The sequence below is a fragment of the Vicia villosa genome, unplaced genomic scaffold, assembly GCF_029867415.1.
Source record: "Vicia villosa cultivar HV-30 ecotype Madison, WI unplaced genomic scaffold, Vvil1.0 ctg.001759F_1_1, whole genome shotgun sequence".
NCBI lineage: Eukaryota > Viridiplantae > Streptophyta > Magnoliopsida > Fabales > Fabaceae > Vicia > Vicia villosa.
This window is the reverse complement of record NW_026705719.1, coordinates 14,834-24,962: the sequence shown is the minus strand read 5'-3', so window position 1 is coordinate 24,962 and position 10,129 is coordinate 14,834. Positions and strand designations below refer to the sequence as shown.

Sequence of the window (10,129 nt, the reverse complement as noted above, 5' to 3'; positions counted from 1 at the left end):
TATATTATAAAAATTAAAGTAGTGATTCTTTGCATAGTATTTTGTTGTGGGGAGTCAGTGAAAAAAAAAACACATTTTGAACATGAGTTTGATAATACTATAATATATAAATATAAAAAAATTTAAAGTATGTTTTATTAGAAATTATTAGCTAGGAGAATAACGAGGAGTTTTAATTTTTCTTTTTTTGGAAGAGTTAGAAAATTAATAAGAGTTATTTAAAATAGTTAGGAGCACAATACATACATGTTGTATATGTTTTTGTAAAGTTCATATTAAATATATTTATCTTACATAATCTAATATTTAATTAGATAAAAAATGAAATTGAGGTATACGAACTTAATTGCTATAAATTGGAAAACATATTTAGATTAATAGTGATTATGTTTCAATCAAATTTATATTTTTAGTTACAATTCATCATAAAAAAGTTAGTTGAATTTTTTATGTGATTAAATAAAACAATGAATGTCTTTAAATTTGTTGGCTTTGCTGTGTTTTTTATTGATGATGATTATGCAAACTTTGTTGAAGTTCAAATGTTTATTGTTGGCTATGTTGTGTTTGTTGTCTTTGCACTAGTTCTTAGATTATGAACCACGTTTATCATTTATGCTAAAGGAAAGGAATCCAAAATTTGAAACATCACGTTGAAGGAAATTAAAGGAAAGGAATCCAAAGTTTGAAACATAATCTTGAAGGAAACTAAAGGAAAGGAATCCAAAGTGCTTTGATGTTGCCATATACCAACCCCACTACACTAATAAACATGATGTCTGCCAAACATAAACATAAGTAGCTGGAAAGCAAATAAGTAGTCCTACTCCACAGCCTTCACGTGCCATTATTCTCTTCAATAAAAAACCAAGCACAGATTATAATATGTAATGCTTAAGTTAGTATAAATAGGGAGAGAGATTTGTTATTCTTGCATCCTATCATTTGATTTTACAAACTCTTTGCTTGCTTGTTCATTTTCTGCCACCTAGAGTCATCTTTTTCTTTGTAAACAGATAAGATAATCAATCTGCCTGTTTATCTATGCTTACATAACCCGCGTATTGGTTAAAATTCACTTTTGGCTGCTCAGACAAGATAATCAGACTACCTAATCAGCCACAAGTGGATTTTACCGGTATTCTAGTTATGTAAGTATAGATGAAAGGCAAAGGAAGACAATTTTTTTATTATTTCGCAGAGGTGGAAGATCAAATGGAGGGTTAATTAATGATAAGTGCATTGTTATCACATTATTTACTGTATATTATTAAATAAATTTCTGGTCTTTTGCTAATATCTATATGTGGTTTGAAGGCACCGCATGAGTTTTCCTACCCACAAGAAGGGTAACCTATTTTCTTTTTTACTCATTTTGTATATATATGAATATATTCTTAAAATAAAAATATCTTGATGCATTTGATGTAGAAAATTTACAATTTTATTGTTTAGGTTGCAGGTTGAACAATAGAGTATGCGGCATACTCACATTTGTAGCGGTCAAGGGAGCTGGTCACTCTGTTTCCTACCCAGCAAATAAACAAAGAAAGCATCATAGAAATCTTAATTTAACCATTGTAAATGCGTGGTTATTATTTTCTTGTTTAAATACAATCTCGTCAAAATTGTGTTCATTTCTTAGTGGTTGGCTTTTGCGCAACAATTCAAAGTAAAAAAAGAAAAAATTAGTTTAACAATTATAAAAGTAGTATTAATTATTAATGATTCATCAAGCCACATGTAACAATTAAAAAGTCATGTCAGTTGAAAACATTTGGATAGTATGAAAAGGAGTAGCATATTGAATTGGGTGGTATATGGCTCAGTCGGTGGTTATTGACACGTATTGAATTTCGTGGCTATTGCTTACAACATGTCGTCATCAAGTAATGGAATGTTATGGAGTATTTTACTAAAATAGTATCCACAAATCTAATCCATCTTTGCAAAATTTAATACGTGCAGTTTTAATCAAGTAGAGCAGTGTGTGAACCTTTCATTTTATTGATTACATTAATTCAATGAGATAGATATCGTTACGGATTTGGATTTGTCATGCTACATTTTCTGCTTTGATCTAAAGGTTAGGATTTAGAGTTTAGGATTCTAATTTTGCTTCCTAAGAATTGGTACTTTCATTGTTAAGCATACTCATTTCCCTCATCTTTTACTATTCCGTTTTATCCTTATCATCCCAACACCATCTCTATCACAACCTCATTTCCATCTTTTTTATGAGAAATTTTTCCATCTTATTCCAGTGACATTTCTCTTATAACTCTATTCCAAAATTTATCTAACACCCATAGATATACTCCACATGTGTAACCTTTGTATACCATTGCAACAATGTCAAACTCGTTGGATTCATACTCACCCGTTTCCCCTAAAAAACAATTCAACACTCCATTCACAGTTAATTATCACCAACAACCTATAATATTTTCTCCGTATTCACAATCATGCAGTACCACCATAGCATCTCATTCATACACAGAGACACCCATTCCACAAACAAAAGATTTGCAAGAATTTTTTTCTGAAACATCCCAAGATACAAAGATGTTATCTCTATTTTTTATGGCAAAATTTAGTAGTAAGTTTTTTTAAATCATCTTTTATTAATTTTTTTTTGGAAGCCAAAGAAAGTTTCCATTAAAATAAGACACAGGCACAAGTTATGCCTGCAATGTACATCACAGTTCCACAAGATATTACATCTTCCACTCACTATTATCTCATGACATACATCAGTAACAGAAAAACATACCCATACCAGTCACATTTAACAGCCCATACACCAGTACAATGATCATACGCAGAGCTAAAATTACATCGAAAAATGAATAAAACCAATAGTTATGGACTAGAATAGAATGACCACAAGCTACAAAATGAAGCGGAATCCGAATAAAACCAGGCCAGAACCACTCCTATTCAGACACGCTGTCCGATTAGCCAACCAATGGTAGAAGTCGTAGCTGAAATCGGCCGCCTTGCTCTTTATCCATTTCCAAGATGATAGTTGAATCTCTTCAAAGATTGATGAGCTTACTTCTCCAGACACTATAAAAATATTCCTATTTTGATTCCTCCACAGAGCCCAAATGCTTGCAAACCAAATAACGCTAATCAACGCCGAAATGGTCTTTCCGCCGTTAATTAATCCCCGAAACTAGTACAAGTTCTGCAAAACGTTATTATGAAAAACAGAGGAGAGATTAAGCCATTTTAGGATCTCACTCGATGTCGAGAATGCTATCAGGCATTCGAAGAAAACGTGCGTAATATTCTCTTCCTTACCACAGCCAAAGGAATATGAATTTTGCGAATCAACTAAGATGCCTCTTTTGATAAGATTATCTCTTGTCGGAATTTTGTTCTGCAGAACCTTCCAAACAAAAGTCGATACCTTTAGAGGAACCAGTTTGTTCCAAGCGATTGCGTAGACCTTATCTTCATTATTTACTGCAACAGCACTATCTAGGATATGATAATAAGCTTCTTTAACAGAGTAATCAGCCCTGAACCATCTCCAGCTATCCATAAAGTTCTGTTTTAAAATGATACACCTCACTGTATCACGGATGTAATTTTCTGACTCTTGGTTTCCTTCGTCTAAGGGGACGGACCAGCTAGCAATCCACAATGTAACTCCTCTCTCACTTATTAAGGATTCAAATACTGCTGCTCATTTATCGACAGTTAAGACGGATAAGTTTGGATAAACTTCCTTCAACCTTTTCCCTCCCCACCAACGATAGGATATCTCGCAACCACAGTGAACTAAACATATCACCCTTTATTTTTAATACGTGTAGGCTTTATTTTTCTTCTTTCTATAAAGTCCCAAGAAAATAGAGCAGTTTCTAAATCTTTTATTTTCTATATTATGTTTTATAACTGAATGTATGATTAAAATTGAAATGCAACTAGTCTTTCATACACGTGAAATGCTAAATTAGTATTATGACCTATGAATGCTGCTTTATTTTAGAGAATTCAAAACTCTTTTAAAATTCTTATGTACCACAACACTACAAATTTATTTTCATAATCACTTTAAAGACAGAATAAAGAATATGTTCAGAAACTACTTAAGTTAAGTTAGGTACATTCCTTGGTTTGAATCATTCTGCATTAAAGTTGTATGATGACTGAATTCCTAATTTCAAAACCATATTCACTCCTATGAAAATATGGATTTCAAAATCCGATCCCTCACATAGATAAAAGAATCCAAATTTTTATACTAGTTATCCTTTCTGTCATTATGTTTATGTTTGCTATTTATAGGTACACACATGGTTGGAAGACTCAACATGTTTCAATATGTAGAAAGAGTGACGAATCATTGTGAGTTATTGGAGAATCATTTCGGGCCGTTAAGGCTTCATCTTCCCATGGTCGTGTATCTCAAGCAACTTAGTGATATTTAGTATACTTTTTCAATGTGATTTAATACAAAAACTAATAGAACATGATATATTTGAAAAAATGTGATAAAATTTATAGACTAAAAAGAAAATGTATAGAAAAATTGTTTGGTGTGATGCCCTCTACTTGGTGAGCGAGATCCCTAACAGGGCCAACTTCTATCTCACAATACTGGTTCAGCAAGCTAGCCGAACTATAAAACAAACAAAAATCACAATAATAAGGATCAAAGGGCTATTCTCTTAACAGTAAGTATTAGGACTAAGACATTCCCGGAGGTTCCTACAATTGAGAAAAAGTCTCCATCCAAACAGTCTGCCTCAAATTGTATACTAGAATCTTCATTAGCAGCATTGGGAGGTGTTGCAACATTACTATTAAGTGAATCAAATTAATTTTAATACAAAAACTATATGAGGAGTCTTAGAAGGTATTCACCTCTCTCTCTCTCTCTCTATCTCTCACTTATCTACATGAACAAACTCAAACAGAGTTATGGCTCAAACAAAGTTACTGCTCTCATTAATCTTGTTTCTATGCTTATTAATTTGGTCACGCTTATATGGCTCAAGAACTACTAATGGGTTCAAGGTTAAGCCAAAATATCAAAACAAGGGTCACCAACAGAGATTCATTTAGCATCAAAACACCCAACATTAAGAGATTTAAACCAACAAGAGCAAGAATCAAATCCTAATCACTACAATGAACCATAAAACCATATTTTAATGCTAGAGATGAAAGAACTGAAATTTGAATTTACCTATTGAGAGTGAGAAATAAACTCACTCAATGCCTTTTAAATACTGCAAGAAACCCTTCTGATTCTTACTCTCGAGCTTCAACACCGTGAAAATGATAGAAAGATGGCGACTGGAGCTTCTTCGTCGGAGAGAGCATTTGCAGGAAAAAAATGAAGAAATTCTAGAATTCTTGAATCGAGCTTGAACAATCGAAGAGAAACGGAGACAATCGAACATAATCGGTGATAGATGGTTGTGGTGTGGTGTTGTTCACGGAGTAGGGTTCTGACTCTGAGAGGAAAAGAACGTTAACACTGTTCGCGAAGTAGTGTTGTTCGTTTGTTTGTTAGTTTTGTTTAACAAAATTAATTTTAAATGGGCTACGCCAGCGCTTTTACTAAAGCGCTTTCATTCACCCCCTATAGCAGCGCTTTTAGTAAAGCGCTTTCATACCCCCCCTTTACCAGCGCTTTTACTAAAGCGCTTTCATACCCCCCCCCCCCCCCTTTACCAACGCTTTTATTAAAGCGCTTTCATAAATCAACCCTATAGCAGCGCCTTCAAAAAGCGCTTTCATAACCCCCTTTTACCAGCGCTTTTTTTTTCTTGTTTTTTAGTTTTGTTTTTAGCGAGCCCTATAGCAGCGCTTTTCCTAAAAGTGCTTTCGTAGATGCGCTGCTAAAAGACAAATTTGGCATAGTGGGAACAACGTAGTGTTTGATTGGCACTACTACAAAACGCGTAAACAACAACACCCAGCTTACCACGTCCGAAGGATCCACCGTGGTAGAATCTATTTAATTAGGCACTTACATTTTTTATATTTTATTAAAAGACCTACAACAACGATGTCTTAATACAACAGTTGTAGTATTTAGCGCATGGCCATGATTTCGAATCTTGTTGTTGTTGTTTTGTTGTTGCATTTTTTATATTCTATTAAAAGACATACAACAACGGTTGTTTATACAGGCGTTGTTGTAGGTAGCTCATGGTTAAGATCTGAAAGATCAATCTTATAAATGTTGTTATTTCTTTTGCCTGTAAATAGGATTGAGCCATCCTTTTGACTAACAGCTCTACATGTCATTTTATTAAAGATTATGTCATAACCATTGTCACTTAATTGACTTATGGATAATAAGTTATGAGCTAATCCATCTACTAAAAGAACATTAGTTATAGAGGGAGAATTACCAATACATATGGTTCCTGAGCCAATGATTTCTCCATTCTGATTCTCTCCAAACTTCACTTCTCCTCTAGATCTAACTTCCAGACTTTGTAACATAGACCTTCTTCTTGTCATGTGACATGAGCACCCAGAGTCCAGGTACCATGACATGTTTGTCTTTTGCGCTGTGAAGGAGATCTGCAACATGAATTATCTTATCCTTAGGTACCCACATTCTTTTGGGTCCTTTGGGGTTAGTCCTTCTCACATTCTGATTGAACTGAGATTTTACATAAGATTTACCAGAATGTGCAATAGAATGTTTCTTTGTATGTGTGATGTGGAAACTCTTAGTGTGTGATGTGTGTTTGATATCATGAGAATGACCATACTTAAACTGTTCATGCAGAGGTGTGTATTTAATGATCATTTCATCAACAGGTTCTACTCTGTATGGGATTTCTCCCTCAAAACCTATACCTATCCTTTTGTTTCCACTGACACCATAAATCATAGAGGCTAACTGGCTTCTGCCTATACCTCTAGATAAGAACTTTTTGAAGCTCAAGTCAAATTCTTTCAAAATATTGTTAGTGCTTGGAATAGACTTGTCTGAACTTGAAGATGTTTTTAGAGTTTCAACATCTTTAGTTAATTTTAAAACTTTTTCTTTTAGCTCAGAGTTTTCTATTTCAAATCTCTTAGTTTCCGATGCAAAAGACTCTTTGAGCTTTTTGTATTTGAGACTAAGTTTACTCTTGACTGCCAAAAGTTATGATAAGCTAGAAACTAAGTCTTCTATAGTAAGTTCAGAAAATACCTCTTCAGAGTCTGAATTAGAGGTAGATTCTTCTTCATCATCAACTGTTGCTATAAGTGCTATGTTGGCTTGCTCATCTTCAGAGTCTGACTCTTAATCAGATGAATCAGAGTCATCCCATGTAGCCATCATGCTTTTTTTCTTTTCAAAATTCTTTCTGGGTTTTTCCCTCTGAAGCTTAGGACATTCATTCTTGAAATATCCAGGCTCTTTACATTCATAGCACACTACTTTCTTCTTTCCAGATCTTCTGTGTTCAGAAGATTCTCCCTTTTCAGGTTTCTTGAAGTTCTTGAATCTTCTCTGCTTGCTCTTCCAGAGTTGATTCACCCTTTTGGACAGGAGAGACAGTTCATCTTCTTCTTCTGACTCTGACACCTTAGATCCTTCCTTTTCAGCCTGAAAAGTGTTAGCACAGTTTTTATTTTTAGATTTTAAAGAAGTGGACTTACCTTTCTTCTAAGGCTCATTTGCATCTAGCTCAATCTCATGACTCCTCAGAGCACTTATAAGCTCCTCAAGAGATACTTCATTCAAGTTCTTTGCAATCTTGAATGTTGTAACCATTTGTCCCCACCTTCTAGGTAGACTTCTGATTATCTTTTTAACATGATCAGCTTTTGTGTATCCCTTGTCAAGAACTCTCAATCCAGCAGTCAGAGTCTGGAATCTGGAGTACATTGCTTTAATGTTTTCTTCATCTTCCATCTTGAAGGCTTCATACTTCTGGATGAGAGCCAGAGCTTTTGTCTCCTTGACTTATTCATTTCCTTCACGAGTCATCTTTAGAGATTCAAAGATGTCATGAGCAGTTTCTCTATTTGTGATCTTCTCATACTCAGCATGTGAGATTGCATTTAACAGTATAGTTCTTGCTTTGTGGTGATTGTTGAACTCTTTCTTTTGACCATCACTCATAGCATGTGTGGTGAGCTTAACTCCTTGAGTAGATACTGGATGTGTGTAATCATCCAACAATATATCCCATAAATCACCATCTTGGCATAGAAAGTAACTTTCAAGTCTATCTTTCCAATATTCAAAGTTCTCACCATCAAAGACTGGTGGTCTATTGAATCCATTAAAGCTAGAGTTACCATTGTTGCTTTGTTCAGTAACAGTTGTTATTGGAGTAGAATTTGTCATAGCGTGTTTTTCTTCCTGAATCTTTTCTCTAACACGGTTAAGTGTTTGCACCTAGAACCGACGCTCTGATGCCAATTGAAGGAGTGAAAAACACTTAGAAAGGGGGAGATTGAATAAGGGTTGTTTCTGAAAATGGCAGATAAAAAATAATCACACAGATATTTTTATCCTGGTTCGTTGTTAACCAAAATACTCCAGTCCACCCCTTACAAAGTGATTTACCTCAACTGAGGATTTAATCCACTAATTATCCTTGATTACAAATGGTTCTCCACTTAGACAACTTCTAAGTCTTCTAGAGTATACAGATCACAACTTGATCACTCTAGGAATTTCCTTTTACAAAAGAAAACAATATTACAAGAGATTAAAGTGCTTCTTAATAAGCTATAATCACCAAGTGATTTTTCTCTCAAGATTAAGTTCTAACACTCACTAAGATATTACAAGTTGTGAGGTTGAAGATGAAGTTCTTTTCTGTTTTTGTGTGATAGCGTTTTGGCAGCGTAATGGTACTTAGAGCGAGAGTTGTTAGCTGCTTCCGCATCAGAACTTCTCTTATATAGGCAGTGAGAAATGTGACATTTGAGTAGCATTTAATGCTTTGCGTGAATAGTACACTTCTGCATTTAATGTTTCACTCTTTTGTCAACTACCTCGATCCATGCTTCAACTGCTTTTGCTGACTTTGCCTTTTATAGTTTCTAATGTTGCTTTTGTCAGTCAAACAGATTTGACGCTGTAGCCTTTTCATCTCGTAATTTCTATCCCCTTCTTATGGACCACAAAGCCCAAGAAGTCTCCAGCCTGCACAAGGAAAGCACATTTAAGGGGGTTCATCTTCAAGCCATGTTTCTTCATTCTTTCGAATGATTGGCGAAGATGATTGAGATGACTGTCACCTGAAATAGATTTTATGACAATGTCATCTATGTATACCTGCATAAAAGTTTCTACAAAATCATGAAATATAGAATTCATTGCTCTTTGATAAGTTGCCCCAACATTTTTCAAACCAAAAGGCATAACTACCCATTCAAGGGTGCTTATTGCCCCAGGACATCGAAAAGCTATTTTGGACACATCTTCTTCAGCAATGAAGATTTGGTTATATTCGGAATACCCATCTAACATACTTAGATATTCAAATCCTGCGGCTGGGTCTACTAACATCTCTGCCATAGGCATAGGATATTCATCTTTAGGGGTTGGTGCATTTAAATCACGAAAATCTCTACATACCCTTAAAGAACCATTCTTTTTAAAAACAAGTAATATATTGGCAATCCATTCGACATACCTTGTGGTCCTAATGAATTTGCAACGAATAAGCCTTTTGACTTCTGTTTTAATCTTCGAGAGAATTTATGGTGCAAATCTTCTTGGAGTTTCCTTGATGGGCTTCTTCCCTTCTTTTATTGGCAATCTCAATTCGACCAATTCTCTTTCCAAACCAAGCATCTCATCATAGTCCCAAGCGAAACAATCTTTATTCTCTTTTAGCAACGCAAGAACCTTTTTTTTAAGTCTGGTTCCAACTCTGCACTGATATACATGACCCTCTTTCAACTCCCGTCTCCAATATCTACTTCTTCGAGTGGGTCCTGAGACAACATCTTCACATTTGGCGCCATCGGGTCTTTTTCGAATCCTAAAGGTTCCTCATCGTAGATGGCGTCTAGCCTTTAACTTATCTGTTTACTTGAAACCTGTTCGTTAAAGATTTTGGCTTCGGGGGGTTTCGGAATAAAGTGCACCCCTGGGCCTAGTAATTCTGATTCTTTCCGTATGGCTTCAACAACCATG

The 10,129-nt window shown here is 34.9% G+C and overlaps 1 long non-coding RNA gene across 1 annotated transcript; it reads left to right on the top strand.

The window, feature by feature from the left end:
• The first annotated feature begins 517 nt into the window (after positions 1–517).
• LOC131636508 (uncharacterized) lies at positions 518–1,926 on the top strand. Its single transcript, XR_009294109.1, has 2 exons — positions 518–1,349; positions 1,456–1,926. It is a non-coding gene; the product is annotated as an uncharacterized LOC131636508 (long non-coding RNA).
• Positions 1,927–10,129: the final 8,203 nt, after the last annotated feature.